Raw genomic sequence first — 23,354 nt, forward strand, 5'->3', positions numbered from 1 at the left:
TTAAAAATATGTTCAAGGATGCAAAGAAAACCATCAGTATGGGGAGGAAATAAATAGAAAATATAAAATTATGCAAATGAAACTTCTAGAAATCAAATGAAAAATACTCTGGATGACATTAAGAGCAGTTAGATATTGAAGAAGAAAATATTAGTGAAGTCAAAGTTTTAGCAATATCAACTATGCCAAATAAGATAGCATAGAAAGACAAAAAGACTAAGAATAACAGAACAGAGTTCTCAACTGTGGGACAACATAGTCAACCATTTCTGTAATTTGAGTCTCAGAGGAAGAGAAAAAATAGGGAAGACTGAAAAGTGATTTGAACAAATAGTTGCCCAATATTTCTGAGTTTGAAGAAAACTATAAACTCACAAATCCAAAGAACTCAAAGAACTCCAAACAGAAGAAACATAACATCAAGTCACATGACAATAAAATTACTGAAAAACAGTGATAAAGTGAAAATTTTTAAAATCAACCAGATAAAAAACATATTACTTACAGAGGAAAAAAGTTAAAAATGACAGCAGACTTCTCATCAAGACATTCAGCGTAGAAGTCAATAGGACAATATCTTCAAAGTACAGAAAGAAAAAATACTGTCAATCTAGAATTATAGTTTTTGAAAGAATTAGAATTTAAAAGTGAATATCTTTCAAAAATCAAGATAGAGACTCTTTCAGACAAAAGCTGAGAGAATTTACTACCAGTAGACTTTATATTACATGAAAGGTTAAAAAAAGTTCTTCAAGCAGAAGGAAAATGAGTCTAGATGGAAATTTAAAACTACACAAAAGAATAAAGAGCAAGAGAAATGGTAAATATGTAGGTAAATATAAGACATCTCACTTTTAATTGCTTAAAACATAACTCCTTAAAACAAACAAAAATAACAGGGCATTAGACAGTATATAACATATGTGGGAGTGAAATGTATGAAAACAATAGTACAAAAGACAGGAGGGGGAAATTGAAATATACTTTGTAAAGTTACTACACTATATGTGATGTGGTAAAACATTACTTGATGGTAAATAAATTTAATATATATGCTATAAATCCTAAAACAGCTAGGAGAGATCCTACATGCCAATCCTAGGACAACTGTGATAAATTCAGTATGTATGCTGTAAATCTTCAAGCGACTACTAAAAACATAATAAAATATGAAGGTATAAACTGGTAATAGAAATCAAATAAAATCATAAAAAATACACAATTAACCCAAAAGAAGGCAAAGACAGAGGGAAAAGGGAACAAAGAACAGATGGGACAAACTGAAAACAAATAGCAAGACAGTAGATTTAAACTCGACCATGTCAATAATCCTATTAAATATAAATGCTCTAAACATTCCAATTAAAAGGATGAGATTTTCAGATCCTTTAAGAAAACAAACAAGGCCTAGCTATATGCTATTTACAAGAAATCCACTTTATATATAAAAACTAAAGACATAGATACATTAAAAATAAAAGGTCGGAAAATTATGACATGCACATATTAATCAAAAGAAAACTAGAGTGGTCATATTAATTTCAGACACAAGATGGCTTCAGAACAAAGAATATTACCAGGGATTAAAAAGGGACATTTCATCAAGACACATAACAGTCCTAAATGTGTATCCCCCAATACCAAAGCTTTAAAACACATGAAGGCAAAAAAATGACCAAACTAAAAAGAAGGCAAATCCATAATTACAGTTGAAGATTAACATTCAATAATCAATAGAACAATTAGACAGAAAGCCAGGAAAGATACAGAAGACTTGAATAACACTATTAAATCAACTTGACCTAATAACTGTTTATTGAATGCACCACATAACAATAGCAGAATATATGATATTTTTTAATGCGCAGGAAACATTCACCAAGATGGGCCACATTATGTACCAAAAACAAGACTCAAATTCAAAATTACTGAAATCATACAGCATGTCTTCTGATTAGAGGGAAATTAAACTAGAAATCTGTAAATCCCCAAATACTTCAAAATTAAGCAGCATACTTCTAAGTAACCAACAGGTTAAAGAAGAAATCACAAGGGAAATGTTTTAAATATTTTGAACTGAATGCAAAGGAAAACACATCAGAAAAAAATGGTGGTTAAAAATCTGTACTGTTTAATGCTTATTTAGAAAAAGAAGAAAGGCCTATATACCAGAGTAATAAGAGTACTTACTTACAAATTTGGCACTCAGAATAATTTTATTTTATAGATTTCTGAGCAAAGTCTCAATGCCACTGGACCTATAATTTCTCTAACCTACTGTATCTCCCAAAAAAACAACACAAGCCCTTTGTAAATATGGTCATTTGTAAAACAAAGATAGCCAGCCCTGCAATGGCACTGCTGTGAAGAAGGAAAAAGGAAGGCTGTAAACTCGATCAACGCCTCTCAAACTTTAATGCACCCATAAACCAATCAGGGGTCTTGTGAAAATGAGATTCTGAATCAAAAGATAAAGGGTTGGGTCTGAGATGATGCTTCGCTAACAGGCTGCCTAGTAAAGCAGAACATCCTTTCGGTACCTGGAAACAAAAACCCTCTCTCCTAAACTCTATTTAAGTCTCATCTGAACTAGGAAAAGTTTCTCCCTCCAAAATCTAATTTTTCACTTCCTCTTGTCTCCTCTCCCCTCCTGGAGAAAATTCTGAGAAGAGATCAGTGGATGCTTGGGGCAAAGTCACTTAATATGATAGAGACAGGGCTTACCCGTGACCATTTAAGTAGTGATCAATTAAGTAGCAGGTGCTTGATTGATGTAAGGACTGGCTTTAATAACCATAACTTAAAATGTTCTGAAAACTTTTTTTTTTAATGCCTAAAATTCCTCTGGACTACGTGAGCACCAAGCAAGACGGTGGCCCCACCAGCCAAGAAAAGAGGCCCCAGGGAGAAACCCCCTCACCTGGCACCATTACCTTGAACTTTGTGACCTGCAGAACGGATTATGTGAAATATGGTGAAGAGTAAACAGCAGTAGGGCAAGACCGAAGCCCAGAGACAAGTCATCAGAATAATCCAGTCGTCCCGTCCCTCTCTTGGCCCAGCTGCAGCAGACGAGAGCTCCACCCAGCCTCTCCGGGCCAGAGGAGGAGCATTCAGAAGAACGTCAATTACATTTTCCTTCCACAAGGATCTTTAGAGCGTATTTTGGAGATTATCCACAAAAGTGAATGACATTTTGGCAAAAACAGCTTGATCTCTATGTGACAAAAGACGTGCGGTAACATAGAGGTGAACACAGCAAGGAGGCCCTCACCAGGAACCAAATCTGCCATCACCTGGATCTTGGACTTCAGCCTCCAGAACAGAAAACTGCACTCCCACAGACAAGGGTGCTGGAGAGCTCGTCCCCAGAAGGCATTTCAGGGGGCTCAACATACACCTCCATCTCTGAGGCTGGTGGACTGGGAAAGCAGGAAATGTACCCCTCCTTTCCTTTCCCCTTTCACCTCTTTGCAGGAGGCTCCACACCCCCCTCTGCTGTCCTTCCCTCCTGCTTGCCCTTAGCTGTTGGCTGAGGATGGCTCCAGACAGGACCATTCCAGGACCACTTACATTGTAATGACAGGGCCTGGGAAAAGTGCCTGGTGGAATTTCACGCATGGACCTGCAGGGGGGGAAATCCTATTACTTGATGTCAGGTAGAGCCGAGTTTGATTCCCAGCTTTGCTACTAAGGAAGTATGTGGCTTTGGGCAAAATACTTAACCTCACCAAGCCTCCGGTTATTTTGATCATTAATTTAAAAGAATGACTGAATTTCAAATACCCATGGGAGAACCTGGTTTAAATTAGGCATCCAGGTCGCTGGAGTCCCACCGGCCTCGGGGGCGGGGCCCGCCGGCCGCCTCCTCAGAAGGGATGCACTGCAGCCTTGTGTGCCAACTCTGCAGACGTAGAAGCCACCCAGTAGCCACGCTGCTGTGCACTGAGGCCCCCTTAGGCCCTGCCGTTCAGACTTGGCGAGCGGCGGCCAGACTCCGCGAGACCGCGCACACCTCTGGAGTTGAGATCCGCAGTGGAAGGCGCTGTAGGCGGCCCCGAGCTGAGCGGGCCTGTGGCCTCGGCCAACAGCCCCCTGCAGCCCGGAGAGGACGCCCCGGGCGGCCCGCAGGCCAGCGCAGGGCACCGGGTGTGCACAGTCCCAACAGGACTTGCTTCCAGGAGACGGACTCCCGTGCCAGCCCGGCGGGAAAGGGAAAGCCAAAAGTTCCATGTAACCTTCAGAACCATCCCCTCCTTCGGATGCCAGAGAAAAACTAACAGGCTGGACAGTCGGCTCTGAGATTACCCTGGGATCTTTGATCTGGGCGACCCCACCCCCACCTTAAGGAGAAGAGTGTCTATTTTTTTTTATGGTATCATTAATATACAATCACATGAGCAACACTGTGGTTACCAGACTCCTCCCATTATCAAGTCCCCACCGCAAACCCCATTACAGTCACTGTCCATCAGCATAGTAAGATGCTACAGAGTCACTACTTGTCTTTGTGCTATACTGTCTTCCCCTACATTACGTGTGGTAATCGAAATGCCCCTAAATCCCCTTATCCCTTCCTTCCCTCCCACCCTACTCAGTCTCTTTCCCTTTGGTAACTGTCAGTCCATTCTTGGGTTCTGTGAGTCGGCTGCTGTTTTGTTCCTTCAGTTTTTGCTTTGTTCTTACACTCCACAGATGAGTGAAATCATTTGATACTTGTCTTTCTCCTCCTGGCTTATTTCATTGAACATAATACCCTCCAGCTCCATCCATGTTATTGTAAATGGTAGGATTTGTTTTCCTATTATGGCTGAATAATACTCCATTGTGTATATGTACCACCTCTGTATCCATTCATCTACTGATGGACACTTAGGTTGCTTCCATTTCTTGGCTATTGTAAATAGTGCTGCGATAAACATAGGGGTGCATATGTCTTCTTGAATCTGAGAACTTGTTTCCTTTGGGTAAATTCCCAGAAGTGGAATTCCTGGGTCAAACGATATTTTTTTTTTTAGTGTTTTGAGGAACCTCCATGCTGATTTCCACAATGGTTGAACTAATTTACATTCCCACCAGCAGTGTAGGAGGGTTCCCCTTTCTCCACATCATCGCCAACATTTGTTGTTTTCTTTTGGATGTTGGCCATCCTAAATGGTGTAAGGTGATACCTCATTGTGGTTTTAATTTGCATTTCTCTGATGATTAGTGATGTGGAGCATCTTTTCATGTGCCTGTTGGCCATCTGAATTTCTTCTTTGGAGAAATGTCTGTTCAGATCCTCTGCCCATTTTTTAATCAGATTACTTGCTTTTTGTTTGTTGAGGTGAGTGAGCTCTTTGTATATGTTGGATGTCAACTCTTTATTCGAAATGTCATTTATGAATATATTCTCCCACACTGTAGGATGCCTTTTTGTTCTACTGATGGTGTCCTTTGCTCTGCAGAAGCTTTTTAGTTTGATATAGTCCCACTTGTTCATTTTTGCTTTTGTTTCCCTTGCCCAGGGAGATATGTTCAAGAAAAAGTCGTTCATGTTTATATTCAAGAGAGTTTTGCCTATGTTTTCTTCTAAGCGTTTTATGGTTTCATGAGTTACATTCAGGTCTTTGATCCATTTCAAGTTTACTTTTGTGTATGGAGTTAGACAGTAATCCAGTTTAATTCTCTTACATGTGGCTGTCCAGCTTTGCCAACACCAGCTGTTAAAGAGGCTGTCATTTCCCCATTGTATGTCCATGGCTCCTTTATCACATATTAATTGACCATAATATGCTTGGGTTAATATCTGGACTCTCTTTGTTCTGTTCCACTGGTCTATGGGTCTGTTCTTGTGCCAGTACCAAATTGTCTTGATTACTGTGGTTTTGTAGTAGAGCTTGAAGTTGGGAAGTGAGATCCTCCCTGCTTTATTCTTCCTTCTCAGGATTGCTTTGGCTATTCAGGATCTTTTGTGGTTCCATAAGAATTTTAGAACTATTTGTTCCAGTTTGTTGAAGAATGCTGTCGGTATTTTGATAGGGATTGCATTGAATCCATAGATTGCTTTAGGCAGGATGGCCATTTTGACAATATTAATTCTTCCTACCTAAGAGCATGGATGGATTTCCATTTATTAGTGTCCTCTTTAATTTCTCTTAGGAGTGTCTTATAGTTTTCAGGATATAGGTCTTTCACTTCCTTGGTTAGGTTTATTCCTAGGTATTTTATTCTTTTTGATGCAATTGTGAATGGAATTGTTTTCCTGATTTCTCTTTCTGCTAGTTCATTGTTAGTGTATAGGAATGCAACAGGTTTCTGTGTATTAGTTTTGTATCCTGCAACTTGCTGAATGCAGTTATTAGTTCTAGTAGTGTGGGAGTGGATTCTTTAGGGTTTTTTATGTACAATATCATGTCATCTGCAAACAGGGACTGTTTCACTTCTTCTTTACCAATCTGGATGCCTTTTATTTCTTTGTTTTGTCTGATTGCTGTGGCTAGGACCTCCAGTACTATGTTGGATAATGGCAGGGAGAGCGGGCATCTTTGTCTTGTTCCCAATCTTAGAGGAAAAGCTTTCAGCTTTTCACTGTTCTGTTAAGTATGATGTTGGCTGTGCGTTTGTCACATATGGCCTTTATTATGTTGAGTACTTGCCCTCTATACCCATTTTGTTGAGAGTTTTTATCATGAATGGGTATTGAATTTTGTCAAATGCTTTTTCAGCATCTATGGAGATGATCATGTGATTTTTGTCCTTCTTTTTATTGATATAGTGGATGATGTTGATAGATTTTCGAATGTTGTACCATCCTTGCATCCCTGGGATGAATCCCACTTGATCATGATATATGATCCTCTTGATGTATTTTTGAATTCAGTTTGCTAGAACAATGTTTATTTTTAAGTCTGCCTTCTGGAACCAAGTGTATTGTATTCCCCAGTCTACTATGATCTCAGGACCACCTGGAATCTGTTGTTTGGGGTTGCCATGGACACAGAGTTCTTATTCCAGTACTGACTAGTAGGAGCATCAGGGAAGCAGATACTGGCCTTGCAGGGGATCCCAGAAATCTGTCTCTACCTTAGCCTGTCCTGGTTCTTGGGTCCGCCTCTCTGGAACAAAAAAAGGCAGAAGCCTCAGAGTTTGGAATCCCTACTCTCACTGAGCATGAGCCTGGTGTTCCTGTTCACGTGTAAAGACTATTTACAGATTAATTCTAGATTAAATTCATCCACAAGACAATACCATGCAAAGATTAAAAGACCCTTTATATCTCTGATTCATGCATCCAAAAAAAATAACGTTATGGGTGCCTCTTTAGGGTCCTCTGACAACAGTGAGAACAGGGGGAATGATGTAGACGAATTGACGTCAGTAATCTCTGATGGAGCCACCAACAAAAGTAAAATAGAAACTTTCCAAGCCTGATGATGATGATGAAGACATCAATTTTCCTAATTCATATGAAGATAAGAAGGCTCTAACAGCCTTTGCTGTGTCTTCTAGCCAGAATGTCTATAGTAGCTCTGACTGGAATGAGTTCACATCAGCGACCAGTAAGGACATCATCAATGAAAACTCTGCATTGAGTGATTTGACAGCAATATCCTCTGAGGGAATCTCCAGGGCAAACTCTGACTCAAATGAGTTGGAAAAAGTAATCTGTGTTAGAGCTGTGAATGACAGTAAAATAGAACAACTTTCCAAGCTCGATGACGGTGATGAAGACATTGATTTTCCTAATTCATATGATAGTGTGATTAAGAGCACTGTGTAATTAATTGTATCACCTTTCACACTCAGAATATTTGGAGTTTTGCTGACCTTTGCAGATTTGTCCCTCATCATTATAGAACTAATTGTCACTGATAACACAATGCATATTCCTTTGGAAGTTCATTCAGTTTCTTTAGCAATTTCTTTTTTTTTTTAATGGATATTCTTCTTCAAATATTTGTAGAAGGGATACGATCTTATTTTTATGATATACTTAACTCGTTAGATGCTGTCATTATTGTGGTAACTCTCCTGGTTGATATTGTTTGTATTTTTTATGACTTTAAGGTTCTTAAAGATATTCCCAGATTGGCAATTTTATTTCAATTTCTATGACTTATCATTGTGAAAAAAGTTTCTCATCTGGCTTATCAAAAAAGACATCTTGAAATGCTGTCCAGAAGGATGGCTTCAGGAAATAAACGGTGAAACAAGAAGGATGGATTTGACTTATATCTCACTATATTACTGGACGTATTATTGCCATGTCATTCCCATCTTCTGGAAAGTCATCTTTTTATAGGAATCCCATCAAGGAAGTTGTACGATTCCTGGACAACAAGCATCTAAACCACTACCAGGTCTACAATCGATGTAGGGAAGGAGATTATGATCCTAAGTATTTCCATTATAGGGTCCATCAAAAAATGATTGATGATCACAGTGTCCCCTTTCTGAGTGACATACGCCAGCATTCACCAAGGAAGTAGATGAGTGGATGGCATAAGATATGAAAATAAAATTCAACATCCATTCATGATAAAAACTCTCAACAAAATAGGTATAGAGGGCAAGTACCTCAACATAATAAAGGCTATATGTGACAAACGCACAGCCAACATCATACTTAACAGTGAGACGGTGACAGCTTTTCCTCTAAGATCGGGAACAAGACAAGGATGCCCACTCCCCCTGCTTTTATTCAACATAGTACTGGAGGTCCTAGCCATGGCAATCAGACAAAACAAAGAAATAAAAGGCATCCAGATTAGTAAGAGAGAATCAAACTGTCACTGTTTGCAGATGACATGATATTGTACATAAAAACCCTAAAGAATCCAAAACTATTAGAACTAATACCTGCATTCAGCAAAGTTGCAGGATACAAAATTAATACACAGAAACTTGCTTCATTCCTATATACTAATGATGAACTAGCAGAAAGAGAAATCAGGAAAATGATTCCATTCACAATTGCATCAAAAAGAATAAAATACCTAGGAATAAACCTAACCAAGGAAGTGAAAGAACTATATCCTGAAAACTACAAGATACTCCTAAGAGAAACTAAAGAGGACACTAACAAATGGAAATCCATCCATGCTCTTAGGTAGGAAGAATTAATATTGTCAAAATGGCCATCCTGCCTAAAGCAATCTATGGATTCAATGCAATCCCTATCAAAATACCGACAGCATTCTTCAACAAACTGGAAAAAATAGTTCTAAAATTCATATGGAACCACAAAAGACCCTGAATAGCCAAAGCAATCCTGAGAAGGAAGAATTAAGCAGGGGGCATCTCACTTCCCAACTTCAAGCTCTACTACAAAGCCACAGTAATCAAGATAATTTGGTACTGGCACAAGAACAGACCCATAGACCAGTGGAACAGAATAGAAAGTCCAGATATTAACCCAAGCATATGGGGTCAATTAATATATGATAAAAGAGCCATGGACATACAATGGGGAAATGACAGCCTCTTTAACAGCTGATGTTGGCAAAACTGGACAGCTACATGTGAGAGAATGAAACTGGATTACTGTCTATCTCTATACACAAAAATAAACTCGAAATGGATCAAAGACCTGAATTAAGTCATAAAACCATAAAACTCTTAGAAGAAAACATAGGCAAAATTCTCTTGAATATAAACATGAACAACTTTTTCATGAACATACCTCCACAGGCAAAGGAAACAAAAGCAAAAATGAACAAGTGGGACTATATCAAACGAAAAAGCTTCTGTAGAGCACAGGACACCATCGGTAGAACAAAAAGGCATCCTACAGTGTGGGAGAATATATTCATAAATGACATATCGAATAAGGAGTTGACATCCAAAATATACAAAGAGCTCACATACCTCAACAAACATAAAGCAAGTAATCTGATTAAAAAATGGGCAGAGGATCTGAACAGACACTTCTCCAAAGAAGAAATTCAGATGGCCAACAGGCACATGAAAAGATGCTCCACATCACTAATCATTAGAAAAATGCATATTAAAACCTCAATGAGATATCACCTCACACCAGTTAGGATGGCCAACATCCAAAAGACAGACAGTAACAAATGTTGGTGATGATGTGGAGAAAGGGGAACCCTCCTACACTGCTGGTGGGAATGTAAATTAGTTCAACCATTGTGGAAATCAGTATGGAGGTTCCTCAAAACACTAAAATTAGAAATGCCATTTGCCCCAGGAATTCCACTTCTAGGAATTTACCCTAAGAATGCCAGATCCCAGATTCAAAAACACATATGCACCTCTATGTTTATCGCAGCACTATTTACAATAGCCAAGATATGGAAGCAACCTAAGTGTCCATCAGTAGATGAATGGGTAAAGAAGATGTGGTACATATACACAATGGAATACTGTTCAGCCATAAGGAAGAAACAAATCCTACCATTTGCAACAACATGGATGGAGCTAGAGGGTATTATGCTCAGTGAAATAAGCCAGGCAGAGGAAGACAAGAACCAAATGATTTCACTCATCTGTGGAGTATAAGAACAAAGAAAAAAACTGAAGGAACCAAACAGCAGCAGAATCACAGAACCCAAGAATGGACTGACAGTTGCCAAAGGGAAAGGGACTGGGGAGGATGGGTGGGAAGGGAGGGATAAGGGAGGAAAAAGGGGGCATTACTATTAGCAGACATAATGCAGGGGGGGGCACGGGGAGGGCTGTACAACACAGAGAAGGTAAGTAGTGATTCTATAGTATTTTACTATGATGATGGACAGTGACTGTCATGGGGTATGTGGTGGGGACTTGATAATGGGGGGAATCTAGTAACCACAGTGTTGCTCATGTGATTGTATATTAATGATACCAAAATTAAAAAAAGATAATGAAATATCATTGTGTTTCACTGTAAGGGAGGCAGAAGCAGAACTGGAACTATGGTGTGGGCCTCCCTTTTGCCAGTGAAATATTTAAAACTGCAGAGGACCACCTTTATTACTTTGGGGAACGACGAACAGATAGAAGCACCAGCACGAAATTTCAGTGGGTAAAAACTCCTTCTCAGAGCAGATATGCTGGATATTTTGCAGATATGAAAAATATCTACAACTGCACTCTCCCTCCAATAAAAATACTCACAATAAAAAAGCATATGATTTATTCAATTCATAGTGTTGGAAAAGGCAATGGAAATGATCTAAAAGTACAAATAATGCAGCAAAAGACCTTCTTTCTCTGTTCTGCTTCCGAAAACTAAGATAACTCATGATATTGAAGCAGACAGAGTAATAATTAACCTGGTCAGCTGTCCCCACTGTACAATGATGTGAAAGCGCAGTTTTTCTCTTTGTATCTTCCTAAATACTATGACAAGTACCCATTTTTCTTCTGGTTCCATACATCTTTTATACAAAGTAACAGGCTTTATCTTTCAAGAAATTAATTGGATAATCTCCATAAACCCAAAACATGGAAAATCTACTGTCCAGAGTTTGCGGTTGAGATCTATTGATGAAGTCATAGCTGGTACCTAATTAAGTGCTGTCCCCCTTCTAGGACAGATTCATGTTCCTCACAGTCCTTGTATCTTCTGAACCTACTTCCCCGCTAGCATCCTTGTTTACACACATGTATGTATATTATTGGAAACCTATTAAATGCATACAAGATTTTTTAAAAATTCCTTTAGACTCAGACCAGTATTTCTTTTTAACAGCAGTAGGACTCTTACTGTATATAATGTAAAATCTTAAAAATGAGCTTGCTTAATAATACCTGCTTCTGAAGCATGATAGGCTGTGACTCTTGGCTGACCCTGTTTCTTGATCTCCTGAGCTAGGTGTAGGTGTTTATTAGGCCCAGTAGATAATAGCCTGGCATGACCACGGCCATAGAGAAAAGGCTAATCAGTAAAGAGGAAAACAAAAGGGCAAGAGAAAAGGAGGGAAACAACATGAGCAATGCTTCATGTAGCTATTCCATGCATCCATCTGAATTATCCGTACCTCAGAAAGGATGATTGACTTCCAAACCACTGTAATTTGGGGGCAAAGCTTTTTGTTCACCAGAATCTTCCTCATGTCCAGTTGTCAATTCCCAGCCAAGAAATATCAATAATGGAACACTAAAAGCACTTTCTGAAAGTTACTGCTTCCTGGCATGAAAACTTATGTAGTATTAAAATCACTCTCTTTAAAAGGAAAAAAAAATACTACCTTGAATTCCATAATAATTTTGGGCAAATAATTCCAGGTACAGATTCATTTCTATGAGGACTTAAAGACTTTTGTAAGATTTATTAAATTGACTTTAGATAGACTTTCCTAATTAACTCATCATGCAGGACAGGTAGAGAGTAAGCACTCCTAAATATGTCAAGAACCAGCCTGGAATTCAAAGTTTGACGAACTCATATTCAAGACCTAGATCATATAGCTTACAGAATAGAAACAAGAAAACTATAGCCCATGAACCATTCACCTAATTTTGTAAATAAAGTTTAATTGGAATACAGCCACTCTCATTTGTTAGAAGTATTACTTCTACTCTGTAGTGCAGTTCAGTAGTTATGGCAAAGACCACATCTGTAAAGCCAAAAATATTTACTGTCTGACCCTTTGAGAAGAAGTTTTCTAACCCTGCCCTAGAAGAATGAGCAAGGACCAAGTTTTAAGGACACGGGAAAATATTACATTGAGCAGAAAGCTATCAATTCTCACAGTACAAATTAACACAAAGTAGTGAGTTTCCTATAACTGGAAAGGTTTAAGCAGCTCTTAGATGACCATCGTCTTAGAACTGTGGTAAAGGGGATATATATCCCTCTGAAAACTTTTCTCAAATCGCTTCTGAGATTCTACATCCTTTTATGCTATCTATTGCACAAAGGTCCACATTAGACTTCTTGAAAAACAGTCTCACTCGACTCACAAAAAATCTTACATTACAGCTAAGACAATCTAAAGAAAACATACATCTTGAAAAGGAGAGCTCTTGGTATCTTCTGGTGGCCAGTTCATCTATAATTGGCCCACAGAAGTGACTCTGCTGGATAGATGCATTGTCTAATTTTGTGGCTATTATAGCTCTTAACATAGTGTGATTGCTCCACAGAGATTTGTAAATATAATTTAATGATGTCTCTGTGTAATCCAGATTGCCAAATCTTTCTGCAATCTTATTCTTGGGCAAAGAATGTGTGTGTCAACTCAATTACGTGCTCTGAAATATCTGCTGCACTGCTATGATCTTTTAGAATAGTAAGTATTGTCTAGAAATCAGGTGGGTGGGCCAATGAAGAAATAAGGTAAGGCTTAAAATATCAAAGATTCATCATTGTTTTTCATTTCTTAACCAAATTGCATTTTATAATATAGTAAATTAAGAGGGTTTTTTCTTTTTTAAGGTTTCCAATTAAAGTGTTAAACATATCTACTGCATTTTAGTTAGGGAGCCCCAGGAGATGGATCTGGGCTCCACTCCTCCACCAGAGGAACACACTTTGCAATTCTCAAGCCAAGTCTTTCTTTAACAAATTTGGCAGTGTGATTGGCTGGGCTTGCAGGTAGTAGAGCAAGCACTCAGCAAAACGTTCATTTTTATGGTGTTGGCTTTCACCTAAATATCAGCGGGAGGCAATATCACTTGGTTAAGTCCGCCTTTACTCTACATCAAGGCATGAGCTTGATGTGGCTGAGTACCGAGTAATCCAACAACATTTGAAGCTTTGGGTTGTAGCCAAGGACAAGTAGGTTAAGAATTTTAGCTCTGGCTCTAGATTGAAAGTAACTTAATCAGCATCCTGAGATGGATTCATCCACCATCATCACTAATACAGTTTCAAGAAGAGATGCAAGGGCTCAGAATTAGAGCTTAGATGCCACAGAATTGGGACAGAAATGGTGCTGAGTAAAGAGGTTACATGACATTTAATCTCAAAGTGTTTGATGGCTATGGAAACCAGACTTAAAAGAAATAAAGAGTGGCCAAGTTATCAAAAATCTTACCATTTAGTATTCTCTCTTAAAAACAGAATGTACACTTTGTATTAAACACTTGAGAATAAAAAACAAAGGGATTTTGAAGGAGGAGCCAAGATGGCGGCATGAGTAGGGAGGTTGAAATCTCCTCCCAAAACCATATATATTTTTGAAAATACAACAAATACAACTATTCCTAAAAGAGAGACCAGTGGATATAGTACCACAGCCAGGTTACATCTACATCTGCGAGAACTCAGCATCTCACGAAGGGGATAAGATACAAGCCACGGCCCGGTGGGACCCAAGCACCCCCCGACCCCAGCTCCCTGGTGGGAGGAGAGGAGTCAGAGCAGGGAGGGAGTGGAAGCACAGGATTGCTAAACAGCCAGCTCTAGTAATCCACATTGGGAGCACAGACACACAGTGCAGTGTGCTGGATATTAGAGAAATGGAAAAGCAAAGTCTGTGAGTGGTTCCCTGCAACCGGCTCCCCTGGGACAAAAGAAAAGCAAGTGCTTTTTGGAAGTCTTAAAGGGACAGGGACCTCACAGCTGGACAGAATTGTCCTAGCACACTCAGCTCAGCAGCTGGGAATCCTGGGGAACTTCAGGCTCCATAACCCCCAGGGCGGCAGCACAGCTCTGAAGCCACTCATGGCTATAAGCAGCCTGCCAGTCATTCCCCCAGCCAGCGCGGCCCCCAACATAGCAGACGAGTAGCCTGAGAGTGGCCACGTGTGGTGGAGGCAGCAGTGGAGTGCTCCGGGAGTGGCCGTTCAAGCCGGCAGTGGCAGAGGAGCAGCCTGGAAGTGGCCACAAGCACCGCGGCAGTGGTGGAGAGTGGCCAGGGAGCGGTTGCATGTGCCCACAGTGGCAGTGGAGCAGCCTGGTAGCAGCCACACCCCCAGCAGCCACCCAGCATCTCCCAGCACGCAGCCACCTGGGCCAGACTCAAAGGCCCCTGCCAGTGAGTGTACAGCTGCCTGGCGCAGACAGAAGAAACCGGGGCAAGGCATGAAGGGGCACCACTCCTGCAGGAGAGCACACCTGGCACACCTGCCACTCCCTGCAGGTCTCTTGGTTACCCTGATGGAGAACCCACCCACAGAAGCTTAAGGGATGAATCCGGAGGCTGCTCCATGTGTGCGGGTAACCAACACAGGCAGCAGAGAAGAGCAAGGCAACCAGCAAACAGGAAAGGACTTTGTCCTCCCAACTGACAAATGCATTACCTGCCTACAGCATCTCTATCACCATGAAAAGGCAGAAGAATTTAGGCCAGTCCAGAATTACCCAGACAACCCCTGAGAGAGGGCCTGGGGAGATAAATTTAACCAATCTTCCTGAAAAAGAATTCAAAATAAAGGTCATAATCATGCTGATGGACCTGCAGAGAAATATGCAAGAGCTAAAGGAGCATGTAGGAAGGGAGAATACAGAAATAAAACAATCTCTGGAAGGACTTAAAAGCAGAATGGACAAGGTGCAAGAGGCCATTAATAGAATAGAAATCATAGAACAGCAATACAGAGAAGGTGAGGCAGAGAGAGATAAAAGGATCTCCAGGAATGAGAGAATATTAAGAGAACTGTGTGACCAATCCAAACAGAACAATAATCGCATTATAGGAGTACCAGAAGAAGAAGAGAGAAAGGGACAGAAAATGTCTTTGAAGAAATAATTGCTTAAAACTTCCCCAAACTGGGGGAAGAAATAGTCTCTAAGACCATGGAGGCCCACAGAACACCCAACACAAGGGACCCAAGGGGGATAACACCAAGAACACATAATAATTAAAATGGCAAAGATCAAAGACAAGGACAGAGTATTAAAGGCAGCCAGAGAGAGAAAAAAAAGATCACCTACAAAGGAAAATCCATTAGGTTATCATCAGACTTCTCAACAGAAACCTTACAGGCCAGAAGAGAATAGCATGATATATTTAATGCAATGAAACAGAAGGGCCTTGAACCAAGAATACTGTATCCAGCAAGATTATCATTTAAATTTGAAGGAGGGTTTAAACAATTCCCAGACAAGCAAAAGTTGAGAGAATTTGCCTCACACAAACCACCACTACAGGGTATTTTAAAGGGACTGCTCTAGATGGAAGCAGTCCTAAGGCTAAATAGATGTCAACAGAGAAAATGAAATCACACCAAAGAAAGCAGACCAATATAATACTAACTAAAGGCAAAAAATAAAATCAACTACTCACGAAAGCAGTCAGAGGAAACAGAAAAGAGCACAAAATAGAACACCTAACATATAAAGAATGGAGGAGGAGGAATAAGAAGGGAGAGAAATAAAGAATCATCAGACTGTGTTTATAATAGCTTAATAAGAGAGTTAAGTTAGATGGCTAGATAGTAAAGAAGCTAACTTTGAACCTTTGGTAACCACGCATCTAAAGCCTGCAATGGAAATAAGTACATATCTTTCGATAATTACCCTAAATGTAAATGGACTGAATGCACCAATCAAAAGACACAGAGTAACAGAATGGATAAAAAAGCAAGACCCATCTATATGCTGCTTCCAAGAGACTCACCTCAAACCCGAAGACATACACAGACTAAAAGTCAAGAGATGGAAAAAGATATTTCATGCAAACAATAGGGAGAAAAAAGCAGGTGTTGCAGTACTTGTATCAGACAAAATAGACTTCAAAACAAAGAAAGTAACAAGAGATAAAGAAGAACATTACATAATGATAAAGGGGGCAGTCCAACAAGAAGATATAACCATTGAGCACCAACATATGTGAAACAAATACTAACAGAACTAAAGGAGGAAATAGAATGCAATGCATTCGCTCTAGGAGACTTCAACACACCACTCACTCCAAAGGACAGATCAACCAGACAGAAAATAAGTAAGGACACAGAGGCACTGAACAAGACACTAGAACAGATGGACCTAATAGACATCTACAGAACTGTATGCCCAAAAGCAGCAGGACTCAAATTCTTCTCAAGTGCACATGGAACATTTTCCAGAATAGACCACATACTATGCCACAAAAAGAGCCTCAGTAAATTCAAAAAGATTGAAATTCTACCAACCAACTTCTCAGACCACAAAGGCATAAAACTAGAAATAAACTGTACAAAGAAAACAAAAAAGCTCACAAACACATGGAGGCTTAACAACATTCTTCTAAATAATCAATGGATCAATGACCAAATTAAAAGAGTGGTCAAGCAATATATGGAGACAAATGACAATGACAGCATAAAGCCCCAACTTCTGTGGGACACAGTGAAGGCAGTTCTAAGAGGAAAGCATGTAGTAATCCAGGCCTATTTAAAGAAGGAAGAACAACCCCAAATGAACAGTCTAAAGTCACAATTACTGAAACTGGAAAAAGAACAAATGAGGCTCAAAGTCAGCAGAAGGAGAGACATAATAAAGATCAGAGAAGAAATAAATAAAATTGAGAAGAATAAAACAGTAGAAAAAATTAATGAAACCAAGAGCTGGTTCTTTGAAAAAATAAACAAAATAGATAAGCCCCTAGTCAGACTTATTAAGAGAAAAATAAAATCTACACACATCAACAGAATCAGAAATGAGAAAGGAAAAATCATGACAGACCCCACAGAAATAAAAAAAATTATAAGAGAACTATGAAAACCTACATGCTAACAAGCTGGAAAACCTAGAAGAAATGGACAACTTCCTAGAAAAATACAACTTCCCAAGACTGACCAAGGATGAAACAGAAAATCTAAACAGACCAATTACCAGCAAAGAAATTGAATTGGTAATCAAAAAACTACCCAAGAACAAAACCCTTGGGCCAGATGGATTCACTGCTGAATTTTATCAGACATATGGAGAAGACATAATGCCCATTCTCCTTAAAGTTTTCCAAAAAATAGAAGAGGAGGGAATACTTCCAAACTCATTCTATGAAGCCAGCATCACTCTAATACCAAAACCAGGCAAAGACCCCACTAAAAAAGAAAATTACAGACCAATATCCCTAATGAACATAGATGCAAAAATACTCAATAAAAATATTAGCAAACTGAATTCAAAAATACATCAAGAGAATCATATAATGTGATCAAGTGGGATTCATCTCAGGGATGCATGGATGGTACAACATTTGAAAATCCATCAACATCATCCACCACATCAACAAAAAGAAGGACAGAAACCACATGATCATTTCCATAGACACTGAAAAAGCATTTGACATACTTCAAAGTCTCAACAAAATGGGTATACAGGGCAAGTACCTCAACATAATAAAGGCCATATATAACAAAACCACAGCCAACATCATACTTAACAGTGAGAAGCTGAAAGCTTTTCCTCTAAGATGGGGAACACGACAAGGATGCCCACTCTCCCCAGTGTTATTCAACATAGTACTGGAGGTCCTAGCCACGGCAATCAGGCAAAACAAAGAAATACAAGGCATCCAGATTGGTAAAGAAGAAGTCAAACTCTCACTATTTGCAATGACATCATATTGTACATAAAAACCCTAAAGACTCCATTCCAAAACTACTAGAACTAATATCTAAATTCAGCAAAGTTGCAGGATACAAAATTAATACACAAAAATCTGTTGCTTTCCTATACACTAACAATGAACTAGCAGAAAGAGAAATCAGGAAAACAATTCCATTCACAATTGCATCAAAAAGAATAAAATACCTAGGAATAAACCTAACCAAGGAACTGAAAGACCTATACCCTGAAAACTACAAGACATTCTTAAGAGAAATTAAAGAGGGCACTAACAAATGGAAACTCATCCCATGCTCTTGGCTAGGAAGAATTAATATTGTCAACATGGCCATCCTGCCTAAAGCAATCTATGGATTCAATGCAATCCCTATCAAAATACCAACAATATTCTTCAACGATCTGGAACAAATAGTTCTAAAATTCATATGGAACCACAAAAAACCTCGAATAGTCAAAACAATCCTGAGAAGGAAGAATAAAGCAGGGGGCATCTCGCTTCCCAACTTCAAGCTCTACTACAAAGCCACAGTAATCGAGACAATTTGGTACTGGCACAAGAACAGACCCATAGACCAGTGGAACAGAATAGAGACTCCAGATATTAACCCAAGCATATATGGTCAATTAATATATGATAAAGGAGCCATGGACATACAACGGGGAAATGACAGCCTCTTCAACAGCTGGTGTTGGCACTATTGGACAGCTACATGTAAGCGAATGAAACTGGATCATTATCTAATCCCATACACAAAAGTAAATTTGAAATGGATCAAAGATCTGAATGTAAGTCATGAAACCATAAAACTCTTAGAAAAAGACATAGGCAAAAATCTCTTGGACATAAACATTAGAGACTTCTTCATGAACATATGTCCCCTGGCAAGGGAAATAAAAGCAAAAATGAACAAGTGGGACTATATCAAGCTGAAAAGCTTCTGTACAGTGAAGGACACCATCAATAGAACAAAAAGGCATCCTACAGTATGGGAGAATATATTCATTTATGGGAATAAATGATAAAGGGTTGACATCCAAAATATTAAAGAGCTCACACTCCTCAACAAAGAAAAAGTAAATAATCCAATTAAAAAATGGGCAGAGAAGCTGAAGACAGTTCTCCAAAGAAGAAATCCAGATGGCCAACAGACACATGAAAAGATGCTCCACATTGCTAGTTATCAGAGAAATGCAAATTAAAACCACAATCACATATCACCTCACAGCAGTAAGGATTGCCACCATCCAAAAGACAAACAACAACAAATGTTGGTGAGCATGCGGAGAAAGGGGAACCCTCCTACACTGCCAGTGGGAATGTGAACTAGTTCAACCATTGTGGAAAGCAGTATGGAGGTTCCTCAAAAAGCTCAAAATAGAAATACCATTTGACCCAGGAATTCCACTCCTAGGAATTTACCCTAAGAATGCAGCAGCCCGGTTTGAAAAAGACAGATGCACCCCTATGTTGATCGCAGCACTATTTACAATAGCCAAGAATTGAAGCAACCTAAGTGTCCATCAGTAGATGAATGGATAAAGAAGATGTGGTACATATATACAATGGAATATTATTCAGCCATAAGAAGAAAACAAATCCTACCATTTGCAACAACATGGATGGAGCTGGAGGGTATTATGCTCAGTGAAATAAGCCAGGAGGAGAAAGACAAGTACCAAATGATTTCACTCATGTGTGGAGTATAAGAACAAAGAAAAAACTGAAGGAACAAAACAGCAGCAGACTCACAGAACCCAACAATGGACTAAAAGGTACCAAAAGGAAAGGGACTGGGGAGGATGGGTGGGAAGGGAGGGATAAGGGGGGTTGGAGGGGGAGAAAAGGGGCATTATGATTAGCATGTATAATGTGGGGGTGTCATGGGGAGGGCTGTGCAACACAGAGAAGACAAGTAGTGAGTCTACAGCATCTTACTATGCTGATGGACAGTGACTATAATGGGGTTTGTGGGGGGGACTTGGTGATGGGGGGAGTCTAGTAAACGTAATGCTCCTCATGTAATTGTAGATTAGTGATACCAAAAAATAAATAAATAAATAAAATAAAACAAAGGGATTTTGATTTTTTTAAATTTCTAATTCTAGAACCAGCTGGAAATACCTGAAGATATCCCTAGTACAGGTCCCTATACTTTTATAGTTTGTTTAATTAAGTAGTAAAAAGACAGGTAGAATATAAGCAAACGATCCAATAAAAATTACAAGTTACTGTAAAAGTCACTGTGGGGAATCTCAAGCTAAACCACTGCATTGCACAATTTCGAAAACTCAAAAGAAGGCAAAGATCTGCTCAACTTTCAGTTTCAGAGTGTCTCTGCCTCCTCATGCTGTCCTGATCATCCCCTAGTTGATATACTGCAAGTTTATTTCTGTCGTAGTCCTGTAGCTACATAATCAGCCTTTCTCTTCTAAACAACCTGCTGCTAGAATGTGACCTATATGCTTTGTATCTTTAGCACCTGCCAAAGTGGTTGGCACATAGTAGGCACTCCAGTGTTTAAGTGGATGGACATACAAATAAATGCCACTGACGGTAGAATTGCCCTCAAAATACTTGGTATCCACCCTTTGGCCTCCCTGCCACCTGTTCTTGCCCATGATCCTAACCTGTGCCTGTTCTGCTAGTTCCATCACCTAGAATGCACTGCCCCTTGCCTCTTTAAATCTGACCTACCCTTTGCAGCAGTGCTTCTCAAAGTCTGGTCCACAAACCACTTGGTTAAAAGCTTTTAGGAGGCTTCTTAAAATGCACATTCCTGGGTCCCACAGCAGACCCACAGAATAAAAAAACTCTGGAAAGAAAGTCCAAAAGTGTACATTTTAAGCAAGTTCCTCAAATGATTCTGATATTTATTATCCACAGATCACACTTTAAAAAATGTAAATGTCAAGTCAAACCTGCTGTCAGAGTTAGTCAACCAGACAATACCACATTGTCCCATCTGCACTAGGAACTGTGTATAATACATAACCACTTGGCAAAAGACTCCAGGCTTTGACATAACATGTTGACATAACAGGGGGCGTAGGCCATGTCTTTAGAGAGGATCCAAAGGCCTGCCCATAGAGGGAGGTGTGGGACCTATTAGCTCCCATGACGACAGGCTATGGCTTCCTTGACAGTTTATTATTGATCTGGAGCAGTAATTTGTTTCTCCCCTGCCTCATTCTGCAAATAGATCTGAAAAAAAAAAGCCTACAGAAATACAACTTTCCAGGATAAACTTTAAGCAAATGCAGAAATAGGATCCACAGGAAATAGGAAATAGGAAGAGAAATAGGGCCAGAAAACAATATAAATTCAATGTCAAAATAACAAATACTAAGAATAAACTGAAGTAGTTCCTGTTTTCTAGTGACCAAAGAATATGGAAACATCATTTAAAATATTCTCAATATTCAAAAGATAAAACACAAATTAGAAAAATTCCTGAATTTCCCAGACACTGTCAATCTGCCCAAAGCACAGCTTCATATTCTGAAAAGCATGTCAATAGTACGAAATAACTCTCCCACCCCTCCCTGTGGAGGGGCAGTGATCCATGTGTGGTTGCCTTTTGTAGACAAGAGGCACAGGAGATACCTCAGGAAAGCTTTAAGTTAATACAAAACCAGTGGCATTAATGTGGGTGCTCAAAATGGTGGTCCTAGAGGCTTTTCCTAGTTTACTAGGACACCTGATTTGGATAAATGTAGCATTTTTCAAATTTTTCCCAACAGGTACATCTTTTACAGATTGTAGTATTAGGACATTATTAAAACACAAGAGCCCACTTGCAATCCTAGAAACTAGGGCCATTATGGGGTGCAAGAAAATTATAGGACCATGGAAATATGTGACTATGAAATTCAAAAATTACAGGCCTATAGAATTAGAAGGTTTCTCAGTACATGATGCTATTTAGACATCAGCAGTGGATGTTGATCATTCAGCTTGGGTAGGCTTAATATTGGCAAACATCTCCACCCTGTTAGAAGCTGATGATAGGCACCGAACTAATTCACACAGTGTTTGTGGTCTCCACAATTGGTGTAACCCCCAAATGTCCAATTTTATTTTACCTCACATTGGCACAAGATTTAGCTATACAAATTTCTCTCATAAACATCATCTCAAGCTCCAGAGAATAACATAATGGTTAAGTGCATTTCAGAAGAACTTAAGAATAAATGTATACTGCCTAAGGTTTTCCAGTTTTCTTTGATGGTATCCTACCCTTAACATAAGATGATGTGTTGAGTGGGATGACAGGCAAAGAACATGAAGATTTTTTTTAAATGGCCCCTCTTGCAAACAAATCCAATAATAGCTTGTAACTACTGAACACTGAAGATTTACCAAGTATAGTACTAAGCTCGTTGCATGTGGTATCTCAATTAATCCTCACAACCATCCTAAGAGCTAAATACAATTACTGTTTCCTATTTTTCACAGGTGATACAACAAGAGCACAGAGAAGGCAATAGACCCAAAGCCATATAAGTAAGAGGTAAAGTCCTCACTGAAACTCCTGCAGCACCTGCCAGCCTACCCCTTCCAGGGTGCCACCATTCAACCACTCTAATATAAGGGAGTCCAAAGAAACAAGAATAGTATCAAAGTCCCATGTAAATAACACTGTATTCATTTTTTATTTTTGCCTTGACAAATTACCACAAACTACGCAGCTTAAAACAACACAAACTTATTATCTCATGGTTCTGTAGGTCAGAAGTCTGACACGGGCCTCACTGGGCTCAAATTAAGGTGTCAGCAAACTCCCTTCCTTTCTGGAAGCTCTAGTGGAGAATGTCTCTTGGCCCATTTGAGCTGCTGGCAGAATTCAGTTCTTTGCGGTTGTAGAACTGGTGTCTGTGTTTCCTTGCTTAGCTGTTGGCTAAGGGCTGTTCCCAGCTTCAGAGGCCAATG

The 23,354-nt window shown here is 39.4% G+C and overlaps 1 protein-coding gene and 1 pseudogene across 1 annotated transcript in view; one reads left to right on the forward strand and one right to left on the reverse strand.

Moving 5' to 3' along the window:
• BMP6 (bone morphogenetic protein 6) overlaps positions 1 to 23,354 on the reverse strand; it is a 160,774-nt gene that overhangs the window by 119,011 nt on the left and 18,409 nt on the right. The gene's annotated exons all lie outside the window — the stretch shown is intronic.
• LOC118907953 (phosphatidylinositol 3,4,5-trisphosphate 3-phosphatase TPTE2-like) lies at positions 7,429 to 12,122 on the forward strand (annotated as a pseudogene).

This window comes from Manis pentadactyla, chromosome 16 (genome assembly GCF_030020395.1).
Source record: "Manis pentadactyla isolate mManPen7 chromosome 16, mManPen7.hap1, whole genome shotgun sequence".
NCBI lineage: Eukaryota > Metazoa > Chordata > Mammalia > Pholidota > Manidae > Manis > Manis pentadactyla.